Source organism: Apteryx rowi, unplaced genomic scaffold (assembly GCF_003343035.1).
Source record: "Apteryx rowi isolate R43461 unplaced genomic scaffold, aptRow1 scaffold_128, whole genome shotgun sequence".
NCBI classification, from domain to species: domain Eukaryota; kingdom Metazoa; phylum Chordata; class Aves; order Apterygiformes; family Apterygidae; genus Apteryx; species Apteryx rowi.
This window is the reverse complement of record NW_020447508.1, coordinates 1958520-1973365: the sequence shown is the minus strand read 5'-3', so window position 1 is coordinate 1973365 and position 14846 is coordinate 1958520.

The following is a 14846-nucleotide window of genomic DNA, read 5'->3' as shown; positions in this document are numbered from 1 at the left end:
CGACGACGCAAGATCTGCACCCCAGCCTGTGGGCTGACTACCTGGCCCAGCCTCGGCCCATCCCTGTCRCCACAGAGGTGCCTGAGAACCCAAATGCTTCTGTGGAGGAAGAAAAGGGCATGTTGTGAGAACACCAGGAAAAAAAAACAAGAACTGACTTGAGCGTGCTGGTACTTCTAAAAATATGACCAATGTGCCAGCCTTCAACACCAAATCACAAACAAGGGCTCGACCAGCAGCGTGCTTGGGGGAGGTCCAAGGCCTCACAGCCCTTCTGTAGAGAGTGAATCACAACCTGAGCATGAGTCAACAGGACCTGGCTGTTACGAAAATGTGAAATGTCAATACAAGGATGTTTACACAGGTCTGTAACTTATAAAGTACATGAGGCAATGCTTCAGCTCCACTCAGCACTAGTAAGGTGTCAGCTGGGGCAGTGTGTCAAGTGTTGAGCAAATTTTTCCTCTTCAAGGAAAATGTGGACTAGCTGGAGAGAAGGCAAGTGGAGACCATCAAGAATTATTTGAAGTTTGGAAGAACCTACTTCACAGGTCATGTTAGAGATTGTGTAGTGTTTAGGCTAAGCAACAGAAGACCTGATGGGACACAGTTTGGGGTGTTCTTTTAATGTAAAAAACATATATTGCAAAGAGGAAGGGAATCATCCATATAAATAGGACAAGAAAAATAGGTTTAATTGCAGCATGAGAGACTTAGGTTACATATTAGGAAAAACTTTCTAGCCATAGAGGAAGGAAAAGAAGGTCTGAGGAAGCAGGAAGAGATGGTCTGAGGAAGCTGTGAAAAAGTCCATTAAGAAAGGTTTTTAAGAACATTTTTAACAGACAGATGCCAGGAAAGACAATGGGACAAGATGATCCAGCTTGTGAGAACCTAAATTTGGTTGATGCCCCCATCATTTCCCTATATACATTAATGCCAAACTGATGGTATTGAACAAACTGGTCAGCATCCATCCAAATCACAGCCAGAGATATTCTCTGTTCAAGCAACAGAAACTCTTCATGTAGCATGACCTGGACTCCAGTAAAATCCTGTGAATTAAATCCTGTTGCATTAACATGACATTGATTTGAGAATTTTGTTCTATAACAAATCCAAATTTCAGATTTTCTGGTCTTCATGTCTGTCTTGGGCAGTTAAATGATTGCAAGAATATCTCTGCAGCCCTTCTAATACTCCCTGTGCATTAGGTGAAGTAAATCCTMTCTCATCAGTTACTGAAGACATCTATTGTGTTAAAGCAAAAAGAGTAGCTGAGGCACTGGAGTGCAGAGACCATTGTCATGTTTATGGAAAACCTTCCCATGCCGCAGAAGCTGTTTGTCCTTGTCTGTTCTGTGCTGCAGATGTTAGCAGAGCCTGCCACAACGGCTGTCAGAGGAGAGGGTAGAACAGATGAGAGGAGCACACCTCACATTCCTGCTCTTGGACTCCTGAGCATTCGCAGGGAGGAATAAGGGACAGGAAGAACCAGAAAGTGAGTAAACATCAGCCCCAAACCCAGCAGCAGCTCTCATTGCCAAGGGCATTGCCAGTGCCTTCCAGGTGGTTCCCAAAGGGACTGTGCTACTGTGGTGGTGAAACAGGCCCTGCTTTGCCTGGCGCTCTGCTAGGTCATGGTGTGCACCACACAACCCTACTGAGCTCTCTGTAGAGTGCTTGGAAGAGCCAACCAGGATAGACAGACAAATCCTACTCCCCAAAGAATAATGTCTATCACCGTCTTTGAGGGGGAAGTCACAGAGTTTATTTCATGCATTATAGGTTTCCCTTGTCACCATTATATAGTAGCATGCAGCCTATTTGTCCAGCCATACCTTCTCCAGAACAGTAAGACATGCTATGTAGCAAATATAGAAGGGGCATTAGCTTGAGATTAAATTATTTGCTGTCCAGATGTTAGAGCAGACTTTTAATAATTGGCATAAACCCCATATAGAAACTGGACTAATAAGACTCACTAGGATCCTGAGGCAGCTTTCCTCAACAAATCAAAGGGAATGTCCTGCAGGACAGCAGGAGCTGTGCTGAGTGCTATATAGGAACATTTTGTAACTAGGGAACACTAGATTCATCTGATAAATTATTTTAAACAAAAGCATGCAGAAGGTAGAAAAGCCACTTAACTGTTAATAAAGTCCAGGGGAAACATGGATAAGTTCCCCATTTTCTCCAGTAAGAACAGAGGGAGTTGTTTTGTTAATACAGCTGCTTCAAAATGAAGTCAAGGCATGGGAAGGAGAAGCAAGCTTCCTGTATTTGGGGGTCCATCAGCTCTTTTCCATTAGCTCTGCATTTCAGTGGCCAGATTGGTTCTGCTTGCATAAAGGCCTCAGTTCTCCGTGTGTGGAACACCGTTTCGGTTTGGGTGCAATTTCTGATTTTATTGTGTTTGCTTTCTATTTCCCCTCTGCTTATCTTTCTACTCTCTTTCCTGCTTCTCTTTTTGCTAATATTGTTGTTCCACAGTTTCATCCTGCCATCTCAGTCATGCTGGGATGTGAAACGAGTTGGTTAATTGCAGTGCAGGTCCTAGCAGGCAACATCTCTTCCCTCATAAGGGGTTGCTCATATTTGGCTTGCTCATTTATGTTCTCAGCAGAGAGGACAAGAAAGGACACAGGATCCTCRCTCTGTTGAGAAATGGTCCATGGAAATTGCTAGAGAGGGACACTGAGGGAAGCCTACATTACTACATGCATGATTTATCTGTTTAGGTCACAAACCTGTCAGCCCACTATCTTTTGTTGGCGCAGAATTCACGTGTGAATGCCCCTATACAAACACAGAAACACTAGCCAAGATTTTCAAGAAGCAGGTAATATTTCAGGATGTTTCAACACTAGACATTTTAAAGAGGCTGTCCTTTCTGAAACTGGTGAGCTCACAGCTTCCTAAAATGGGCAGTGACATGGTCCAGTTAGGGAACATAGGGTGCACAGCAGGTCACTTCACCTATCTCCTTCCTTGTGCTCCAGTATGAATTTTTTATCCTCAGGATAACTGCTAGAACTAAACAGTTGCCAGTTGCTGAGCTGTCAGGTCCATGTCTTTTTTTTCTTCTTACCTAATTAGGCTAGATTTATTTTTAATGCTCCCTATTACCATCAGCTTCTGACTTCCATCCATCTACTGCTGAGTACTTGCTGATCTTGCCAAAGCAAGTGTCTTTCAGCAGCCATCTCAGCTCCCTGAAACTGTACCACCCTCTGCGAGACTGTACTTGCCACTGTTGTCCCTTCYATTAATTCCATGGCAGCACATGCTGTTTGTCTTGTGCAGTGCTCCAGGGCTAATGACTTAGCGATCAGTTGTTATTCCTTTCATAACCCATACCATTGCTGCCTGTTACTGATAATTCGGAGCAAATTACTTCCTAAAAAGTTTAGCAGAACAATTTAGCTTAGATTAACCTGTTCATTGATAAGGACTATAAATATCTATAGTCTATCACCAAAATAAACATTATCAAAGTTTGATATCATTGGCTGTTACTTAAGTTCTGCAGCAAAATGGGGATYAGCCCAACTGACAAGGTTAGCTGTTTGCTTGTACTTCCACTGCCTAATTTTCCATTGCTTTTTTGCAACCACTTGTGCCACAGACTTACTAGGTTCGATTATATATAGGTTTACACTGCTGCAGTGGGCAGTCTGGATACAGCTATTGGAGCGCTGAAGCCCAGCCTCAGAAAGGACATCATGGTGGCTGCAAGGAGGCCGGCATTTCAGTTAGGCTTATGGTGCTGGGCTGCTCTGTCACAAATACATCATATTGGAGATACCTACATATCTACAGACAGATTTAGATGAGAATGTTCATTCTGTATCGTGGAAAAAGTGAGAGGAGAATTGCCAAGTAGAAAAGATCGAAAGGTGTAACAACATCTTTAAGAATGCCTCTCCAGTCAGTTTAGTCTGTTCTGCCAGGCTGCTATTCCTGGAAATTTTGACTTAAGAGGAGCTGTTGCAGACAAGAGACTCTGGGTATATGACTGCTCCCAACTCCCAAGGAAGTGGATGGGATGGGGGACTGCTGCGGCCCTTTTGGTAGAGACCTCTTTCTGAACGTGCAGTCAGGATCCTGCTGATGCCCCATCTGCCAAGTCCCAGAAGCAGAAGAAAGGCAATGTGCTCCCATCAGGGTGAAGGTGGGTTTATTATTACACTACCATGAGAGCAAGACTGGACTCTGGGAACACAGTTTTACTTTGAATTACACTGTTGGCAGTGAATTGAGGCTGACTAGTTGCATTGTAGTACTCTGCATTTATTTGAGTGTTCACTGCATAGTGCTGCACAGCCAGTCGTTGTTGGCCTTCAGCTGCTTTAGGTACTGACAGCTGCTCAGTATGAAGAGCTGCTTTTATTAAACTATGCAGCACCCTGGAGGTTCCAGGTGATTTCAATGAAAGCAAGATATTTACCCTCTTAGACACTTCTTAAATCCAGCTAGGTGCTGTCTTCATCTTTGGATACCTAAGTACCTTTGTACTGAATTATTAGTGAGCAAGTGATGAATTGTTTTCTGACCTTCAGTTTCTTCATTTAGACTGTGTCACCAAACCATATATTATGTCACTAGGAGACAGCAGATGTAAATCAAATATCTGCCTGTTCTAGAATATCTAACAAGGGAGGAAATTACTTCCATCCATTAACACAGACAGACCTTTCTGAGAGGATTTTCTGCCTTCCAAATATGGTTTTAAAATGAGATTTCGTACTCACAGGTCTCCCTGGCGGTTTCCAGTGCACAGGGCATTGGCTCTGTTTGTTTGCAGGACTGGCAAGAACCAGCCTGCCACTCTGTCTCATGTTCCAAACACCTTTTCCAAAATGCATTTTAAAATCTATAAAAAACTAAATCTAAAAAACTAAAATCTAAAAAAAAAAGAAAAAAATTATATTTTAGATTTATTAGGAAGAAAAGGTTACAGGTATCCATTCCTTCCTCAAGAAATTATATGGTAAGTTTAGAAAGTGGAGTCTCAGCCCAAAAGAAGACTGAACCCCACCCTCTTTAGTTCTGTGGTTCAAGACTGCACAAACAGTAAGTAGAGAGGGGACTTTTTTTTCCAAATAATCAGATTGTAGAAGGAACAAATTGAGAGCCTTGGGTCTCTGACAGCATTAGTGCTTGCAGCACACAAAACCAGTCCGTCGTGTAGCCACAGCTGTGGATGATCCAGCAGAACCATGAGGCCAGCACCTTCACGTGTGCACAGGGGAGAGAGCGGCGCTYGACCTCTGGGTGCTGCCTGGTGCTGCCTGCATTGTTGCTGCTGCTCGGCCAGATGAGCTGGGCACCGCAGTCCCAGGGAACGTGGCATTTTTACAGTTTGTGACAGAATGGGTCTCCCCATGCAGCAGTGCTTTCTAATTCCTTTTCCTTGGTTTGTCCTGCTAGATTTTTGCATCAGCATCATACAACGCTATCAGACCATTGTACCAGTGTATGCTTCAGACCCAGTCATATAAGGTAGCAAGCATTTTCAACTCATAAACTCACTGGTTCCAAAGGGAGTCCTAGTGAAAACTAAACAAATCAACAAAATTAAAAAAAACCCAAAAAGTTAAGTTTAGAATTAGTCTTATTGCCATATTGTCACTGTGCATTCATTTTTCTGTCCAGATTATTCATGCATTTGAAAAATACAAAATTCACAATAAGGCAGCCAAATCTCATGTTCAGAATTAGAAGCCTGGAAGRAAAAACCAGCACGTAAACCAGAAAAATGTTAGCCCATGATTCTGTTTAAATCTCAAGGCTTAMTACAAGATGCATTTATAAGTGCTTTTGCTGGAAAGAAACAGTCTCTGCTTCTGCAATTACATATTTAAGCTCTGTGCAAAAAATTTGTATACTGAATTATAAAGTCATACACTCCAGGCCACTAGTCAGAGAGAGTTATGTGCAATAATCACAATGGCAACACAAATAAAACATTTTCAAGACTTGTGACATTTGATTAATATTTTTCTCTTTACAGAGTGAAAAGAGTGCTTTGGACCTTAAAAGGAAAATAATCTAAGGCTTTAATTAGTGGGGCCACAGAGAAAGAAATTAAGAACAAGTCTATAGAGAGCAGTAAGTATATGCTGAAAACTTCCAGGGAGCCTGATGGCAAGTAGATTGTGGGATTTTAAATCCCAAACATAGATGTTTACACCTGTGTAGATGCCAAACACAATTCTTCCTATATAGTGCTAAGAAGAAGGTAGGAAATGCAACATGCAAATTTGTGATAACTGGGAAACGTTCTGCTTGAGGAACTGCTTTACCCCATAGCATGGCCATGTAAAATTGATTCTGCTGTCTAAAAAAAAAACCCAGCTGCTCCTTGCTGAAGGTTATTTGTGGATTTAAACTGTTGTGTGTCTAGAGCACAAGTAAGTAGCAGTAGTGCAAAACAGACACAAGTTGTGGGCCCTGATTTTGTGCTATTATAGCTGATCTGTACCAAGGCTTGACCTACGCAGCTACATCACTGCAAAGACCTCAGCATAGGAAAGTTTTAATGGTCTTTTTCAGTTAAAAATGAACGCATGACGTCAAAGGTAATACTATGAGGATGACTGGGCCTGCTCCGCTCCACCGTCTTATCATCCTCCCATCAGCTTGCCACCTCTCCTGTCGCAGCTTTGCTTGTCACAGTAGCCTCTTACAGGGGACTGCACAACAGCAGTATCAGCGCGTTAGCCAGGAAAAGCAATAGCACTGCGAAGGTGCCTGTACACACAATTCTCTCAAATGTACAAAGTAAATTAAAAAAATCTGCTATCTGTGGGGTTACCTAAAATGGCAAGCTGCTATTTTCAGCCAAACATGATTTCTGAGGTGATGGTTGCTTCACATAAAAGCTTAGCCTCTACAGTATCTCTCATTTCCTTAGACAGCACTTCCAAAGGTAAGAACAGGTGTAGATAAGAGCAGTGTTTTAGGTCTTTTGCTGATAGCACAAAATGAGCAGAAACTGCTGTCAAATCAAAACAGGTAAGAAAAAACATGAAGAGGCCATACAAAGCTGAGAAATGTCAGAAAGATTGGATGGTCAGGTGTGGATGAAATCAAAAGCAATGTTGCATCTGCTTATGAAGTACCCCCACCCTGACAACTTTCTCCAGTCACTCCCGGCTGGCAACCTGCTGTTGGAGGAAAAGCAGCAGCGCAAACAGCAATGGTCGAGCACAGCTGAAACGGGCACCAAGTGAGGGGGAATGAGGTGAAACCAAACTGCTGTATTTTTCTTTTCCGACAGGTGAGGCCCTGGCCACTGTGGTTATCTGACGCGGCAGCAGAGCGCAAGTGGAGGTCACATCGCCAGAGAAGGCTGCAGGAGAGCTGGTCCCGCGCAGTGCACAGCCCCTGCCTGCGACACAGCTTGGGGGCAGCAGTGGAGGGGCTGCTGCCTGGCCAGGAGCTGCACCCAGCACGGGTTGCTGCCCCACAGGAGCCAGCCCTGTTCCCCACTCCCGACCGAGTACAAGAGAAGTGGCAGAACGAAGCAGTCAATTGCAAAAATCTTGTTTGCAGGGTGTATGAGAGGTAACAGGTGAAGCTACATGCTGGAAGGATGTATGCAGATGTATTACAATGCTGTGCATGTTGGGTTTTTTCCTGGAGCCTGCAAGACTATGTCCTTCCTCTTGAATCTGGGTAGAAGATTCCTTCTTCTTGATTCGTGATAGAAATGTCATCTAGTATCAAGATTTCAGATTTCTATTCTGATGCCAGCAGGCATCTTTCCTTGTAAAACAAATGTTAAGGATCTTTTCACTAAAATATTATGTGCTTTGCTAATAAACCACTGTGGAGATCCTTAAATGAAAAATGATCCTGGAACTGCAAAAGGTGACTTGCTGTGCTTTTTTTATGTTCTTCTCAGTCTCCATTTTTTATTTTTGCATAGCACAAGCTGACATGTTGCAATTCATCTATCATTTTCACATTTGGAGAAGTGGTCAGAATGAAGTGATCGAGCTATTGCAATTGAATATGTTGCTGTAAAATGACAGATGTTCTTGAGTACAACATGAGTCACAAGGTTGTCTCAGAGGTGCTGACTTTTAAATCCTGTCTGCACACAGAAACTTGGCACATTGTCAGTATGGGTGATGTTTAATTTCACAGGACATTTCTTTCGGTATTACTAGTGGATTTTGTTTTACCTTCATCTTCCCTTTTTGTTGACATGGCAGGAATTATTTCTTGGTGCTCTCTCTTTAACAGCTATCTCATCGAGACTGCATGTACTGTGTGAGTCCTGGGGGGGTACTGTGGGCAGAGACCAGAGCTTATGTGAGCATGTACATATGTGCATTCACATACAAATATTGGACATACCAACATGATGAAAGCTGTCACAGGCAGATTTACTACAGTCCCATAGCTTGTAAGGTATTTGGATCAGTTTAAAAACAGRTTTAAGCTCAATTCAGCTTTTCTTTGCAGAATCTGGGGCACAGCTGCTTGGCTGGCGTGTGCTGCCCAAACAAAGGTCTCCTTCTACTCTGAGCAGCCTCAGGGGGAGGTTGCTGCTGCGTCTACCTGATCTGGCAGCAGTGCCCCAAAATTGGGATTTGGCCCAAATGACCGTGGAGGTCAGACAGTCTGGGGCTGTATAGTAAAGGCTAGATCCTGCAGATTTAATTGTGGGAGTAGAGCGTACTCTGACCTTTGAGAGAACTGAAGTGGGCAGAATCAGTTCCTCAGACACTATCCTTTTGCATATTTTTGGTTGGCAGAAGCCAAAGCATGGTAAGCGTGGCTCCAAGCTGTGCTGAAAAGAGTTGACCAGGTTAATTCCAACAGATGAAACTTTGCTCTGCTACTCTCCTTCCGTTTTTCAACATGTGTTACAATAAAAATAGAGGAATTTTCCAGGTAAAATGTAACATTTTGGATTATTCTAACATCAAGATTGATAGAGCACTTTCCTTAATTGATCAAATTTTGATCAGTTAGACTTTAGTGATCTTTCTTTTCTCTTTTTTGATGATATTAAACAGAGTCATACTTGTAATTGAACTCAGTGGTAGCCAAGGCTATAAAGTAATATATATGCAAAAACCTGCCTCTCCACAGTCTCCAGTCTCACTAAGAATGAAGTTCGCAGAAGCACATTCAGATCAAAATCCATGCTACCTAAAACTGGAAAAAATTCACTTACATACAGAGACTCATTCTGGTTCCCTCCATATACATATCTTTGTGCATGTAGAAATTTGTCTTTTCTTATCCCATCCATTTTATGGACAAAAGGTTGAGTTCACTGCTTCAATAAAAGCTGTCCAAAACACTCTAATAATTCCCCAAAGGCTCAACATAGTGCACACTTTGACAATTTTTTAAAAGCTGTCAGTTTACTAAAAGATCACAGATTTGCCTATATTTGTTGTGAAATCCAGGTGGGAAAAAAATCAAATAATTCTTGGTATTTAATATGATAATTCTAACTGAGACTCATAAGGTAAAGAAATTTAAGGTCATTACGTATGCAAGAAATGAAAATTTGTCTCCAGAAATAATGACTTTATTACAGTGTTGATCTTGTGTGGGTGGTAGTCTGCTTTAGAAGAAGCCTGTGGGAAATGATCGTGTATTTCACCTGCCTATTGTACATCGCAGGAGAGCCCAGCGGTACAATAAGAAATACATTTGCTAAGTGTCTTTCTTACATATAAGAAATCACTAATTTAATGCATTAATCACTAGAGGGCAATTACAGACCTTAATTTAGAAGGTATTAGACGTTCACCATAGATAACCTTCTGTGGCTATTAGAATTTCATAGTCTGAGTTCATTATGACTGGCAAATGTCATTTGCACAACCAGCACACAAAAGGGCCTGTTCTTTGGCTGGAAGCATATTTCTTCAGTATTAAACCAGCTCCATTAAATATACGAGAGAACACCTGTTTGGACCTTATTTCAATAAAGATTATATCATGGTTTCATTTATAAGTGGCTTATAAAGACTGTACATTATTAATATATTTTATACACATGTTGAAAACTGAATGGTATATACTGGAAATGTTGCAAGTACATCAGTAGAAGACATCATAGCTGGTGATAAACCACAGCAATAAACAGCCTATTAACCTGTTGAAGTCCTTATCAAAATATYTATGAAACAAATGACTATTTGTTACAAAATCTGTTAAACATTTATTGACCTTTTATAAATAAACATTCATATAAGGTATTTTCTTGAAACTAGTAATAACTTTAAAAATAGGTATCTCAGTGCTTAAGTTCAAGAAGCTCCATCAATCTAGGACACATAGTAAAATTCCATAAGTTATTGCTCAGAATTTGTTGGTGTTTTCATGTGTACAGTGGGAAGAATATCTTGTCTTTTGCCCTCTTTCCTAACCCCTCACAGTGCCAATGGAAACCCGGTAACACAGTTTAGCACTACCTGACTTGAGCGCAGAAAAATGCAGGCACTTGCATGTAAACCTGCCTGCTAGGTGTCTGGCTCCCCATCTGCATGTGACGTGCCTGCAGAGGAACTGGAAGCACATCTGCATTTACACAGACCCAGTGGCAGAGACACAACTTTTGTTTTAGTTTCCACCATCTCTTGCAAGTGACGGAGCAACCTCAGACGGTTGTCTAGATGTTCCTTTTGTCGTCACAATATAAAATGCTCAGCTCATCTGCATCATTTGGAATTAATTCCCCTGTGCAGGAAGGCATTTAAAAATGTCAACACAGTGCTACAGAAAGATACTGGGGTGGCGTGGCGTGGCGTGGCGTGAAACACTTCAGCTGCATTAACAGACAGCTTAGCTGCTCCTTTTCTCTCAGAGTTACACAAGAAAGGTAGCTGGATATATTGGCACCTTTATAGACTGATGTGATTTATGCATTTTAAAGTTGGAGGGCTTTAATAATTGAATCCAAAAGATTCAATCCAGAAGGAAGGTTTCAGTTGTAGTAATAGTTTGTGGACATTGTCCAGTGATAAATCAAAGTCAGTGCACCAAATCACAAAAGTTCTGGGTTTGATTTTCAATCATAACTTGGCAAATGCTTTTACAAAAATCATTCCTATAAAGTCATGACCAATTGTTAGCAGGAATTGACTGTACAGCAACAGGCAGTGAATACCTTGCCATTGTGAGACAGCCTTCTATGCTGGAATGTATGAAATATATTAAATAAAAGAATGTTGGAAGACTAGAGCCATGAAAGGTAAGTCCTGCTTACCTGCTACTTCCGACACTTTTGGGGTTTTTATTCCCAATCTGAAACGTACTCAGCTGGCATCTAAACTGTCACTGGGTTCTAGGCCTTGCTTCAGTAACTTTAATATAAAATATCTCTGCCTCTAATGTCCTGATATGGATGAACTGTTAGACACCTAAGCTGACAGAATACACAAAAAACTAGGTGCTTCTCACTGTCTCAGCAGGCTACATCAAGGGAATTTTAAGTGAAGTACCCACATTAGATACGCTTTGAGATGTGTAAACTGGGGGCAAATCCTGCTGCTGGCTCCTTCTGTCACCACCTGCAAAGAGGTGCTGTGGTGGCAGGCTGAGTAGAATCAAAATACTTACTGCAGACTTACTGTCTTTACCTACTCAYTGCAGTTGAGTTCAACACTGAAAATAATCAGCAGTTCGGGCATCCAGATCCATCTTTTCAATTATAAGTAACAAAGAGAAGCACAGAAGGACTGAACAAAAAAATGCATCATATATTTGGGTGTAAGTGTTGTAACCATTTCCTCACACTGCAAATTTGCACAAAATAAAGGATGCTTACGGGTACTTTTTTAATGTCCCATGTGGCCTGACAGAAGTTTATAGGACTTTTCTAAACTGGTTTATTTGGCTTTGTCTGATTCCCTGTGTTTAAATTAAACACAGTGTTCCAAACTTAGCAAATTTATTTATCTCCACATACACAGGTCCTGTTTTCAGAGGCCACAGAAGTATTGCTTCAGTGTCTGAGTGTGTTGCAATCTCTCAGCTGATTTAATGTAAGTAGTATATTTTGCAGACAACCAAAGAGCAGCATTAATACCTAACCAGGTATACATACATGTGCAATTACTTATAGTAAGTGCCTTTTAAGTACATTATATAGATGTGACATAGACAGCAGTAGTTAAAGGCACATAACTCAGATTAGCATGAGGATAGGCATTTTGGTGTCTTCTCTGGCCAAATGAATTTCATATAAAGCAGAACAGCTTTGACTGGAAAGAGTAAGAACTTCCTAGGCAGATATCCTTATGGGCTGGTGGCTACAGGGACAGAAGGGGACATCAGAGATGGAGGTAGAGTTCAGATCCTCTCCTCCTCTGTTTTACACAAGAGACAGGCTCCTGAAGGAGGGAGCTGACCACTGAGTGGACGGAYAGAGTGCTGCAGCTTGCCAGGAGATGGAAGTAAGAGTTGTCTTGGGCACTTAACTCCAAAGAGGCTTTAGAGTTGTGGAGTCCCAAAGAAGCTGAGCCTAGTTCTATTTAACAGGTGAATCGTGACATAAACCTCAGTTCTGCATTTGCARCTGTCCAGACTAGGTCATGCTCTGCTTAATATATTGCAGACCCCATGCTTTACGTGCTTATTTATACCATGCAATGTAACTACATCCCCAGCTCCCAGCTGCAGATTTGGGTAGCCAGCAGGGTGCTAAAGAGGTAGGTGCTGCAGTGCTCCCTTCACAGCCTGTCCAACGCAAAAGCCCAGAGGTGGCTACTGCTTCAAACAGCACCAATTTCCAGAAGATATTTAAATGCAAAAGGAAATGTTAAATTATCATAATTTTTAAAGTAAAAATTACCTCTTTCTCTTTTTTAACTCTTTTTTCATTCCTGGATTCCTCATTACGAGAAGAATTACTGTGATGGGTAAATAAATCACTTCAGCTACAGAACTATCATTCAATCTTAAGTTCTTTAGTAGGCCTAAGTATAGTACTTAGTATAAAGTAAGGTAGAAAATAGAATACAGTGACCATTAGAAATAGGATAAGAATGTAAGCAGAGGATTAGCAGCTTAAGGTTACCTTTAGTTGGATTAAGTAGACATTAGAAGGTCAGCAATACTGAAAATAAGAGGCAGAGATAAGCTGGGTCTTTCCACTGGCAAAAGAGCAGAAGAAACAGCTTAAGCACCCCCTAGCCAACAAACACAATTTTTACATCATTGAGACAAAGATAAATTGGTGTGACCATTTTACATAAATTAAAATGCTTATCTTGAACAAGGCTATAAAAGACTGATTCTGCACCCTGATTGCGCTCCTCAGCCTTGTTTTCATTTGCAATTGCCCAACCCCTTCTCGACATCTAGTGGCTGATCTTGGTAAATTAGGTGGAATTTCTGCCCTATTAGGGAATTTACCTATTAGTGTTTCTTCCTCGCTGACTTTACATGCCTACCTCTCTTATTTCGTTTACGTATCTGTTTATTTTCATTCCATAGCCACACAATTACCATTTACATACGTGCTGTACCACTACAGCATGCTGTATCTGTATTGCACTGGCCTTCGTTTACTCACTGTGCTGCACGGTAAGTAGCTTAAGTAAAATTCTTTTTTTCTGTTACTGTGAAAGCCAGTGTCTTTGAGGCAGATTCCTTGAAATTGTGATTTCCCAGCTAATATCTGGGGTCAGCAACACGCCTTACACCTCTCAAACCTTGAATCATTTTATCCAAGTTGATGTTCTGAAATGTTTTCTAACTTCAGCCAGCATAAGCCAGGCTAGCTATTCTGGGGTGTATAAAAAAGGAGGACAGTGTGATAAAGGGAGAACGCACCACCCACGTCTGTTTGGCCATTTTGTGCTGTGCCGGCTGCCCTGTGTGCTGCTGGCTCCGCAGGCACCTGGCCCTGGATGCCGAGGGAGCGACAGGCAGTCCCCAGACCACCTCCTACCGCTTCCTGGGGCAGACCCCCAGCTCCTCTTCTGCAGCCCACAGCTCCCATCGCAGCTCCTTCACAGCAGTTACTGCTAAGAGCTACATTTCAAATCGCATCTTAGCTTGCAGGGGTGAATGAAAACCTCCTGTGCTTTTAGGCCAAAGCTAACAGCCGACCTTTAGCAGTAGCTTACATGTAAACATAACAGACCAGCGAGCTGGGGGTCTGTTAGCCGGCTGCATTGAGAGGTCGGATTTCAGGTGGAGAGAGCAAGGCTGGCAGCTGGCCTGACAAGTGCCAAAACCCCAGCGTGCGCTGCCGCGCTYGGGACAGACTATCCGAGCAGCAGCGTCTGCAAGCAGGGATGCGCTCCCGGCTGCCCTCTGTGTAAAGGTACCACATCCCACAAGGGCTCTGGTACTTCCACGCAGGTATCTGTCTCCTAATCCTCTTGCTTCCCGTGTAGCTTTGGGTCAGTTTTCCCGTTTTGGTGTCCTCCTTTTCCCCTCAGCAAAGAGGCAGCGCAGCAGCGTTGGCTGCTTCCCCTCAGAGGAGTCTCGTGAACAGAAGGCACGACGCTGCCGCCCCATTGCTCGGGCGCCACAAGCCCGTCGCAGCGCCCGCGGCGGGCGGGGCCGGCGCGGCCGTTGGCATGCCGTTAACGGCCGCGCCGCTCCGCCTCGGGGCGGGGTCGCCCTCAGCCCTGCGCGCCGCTCCCCGGGGGCGCGGCGGCGCACCGGACCGGACCGGACCGGACCGGGCCGGGCCGGGCCGGGCCGGGCCGGGCCGGCAGAGGTGAGCGCGGGGCGGCGGGGTCTGGCGTGGGGCGGCCCCGGCGTTGCTTGCTGCGCCGCAGCGGCGGGGGCCGGTAGCAGGCGGGGGCGGAGGGGACGGCGGTAGGCGAGAGCGGTGCAGGAGCCCTGGGCAA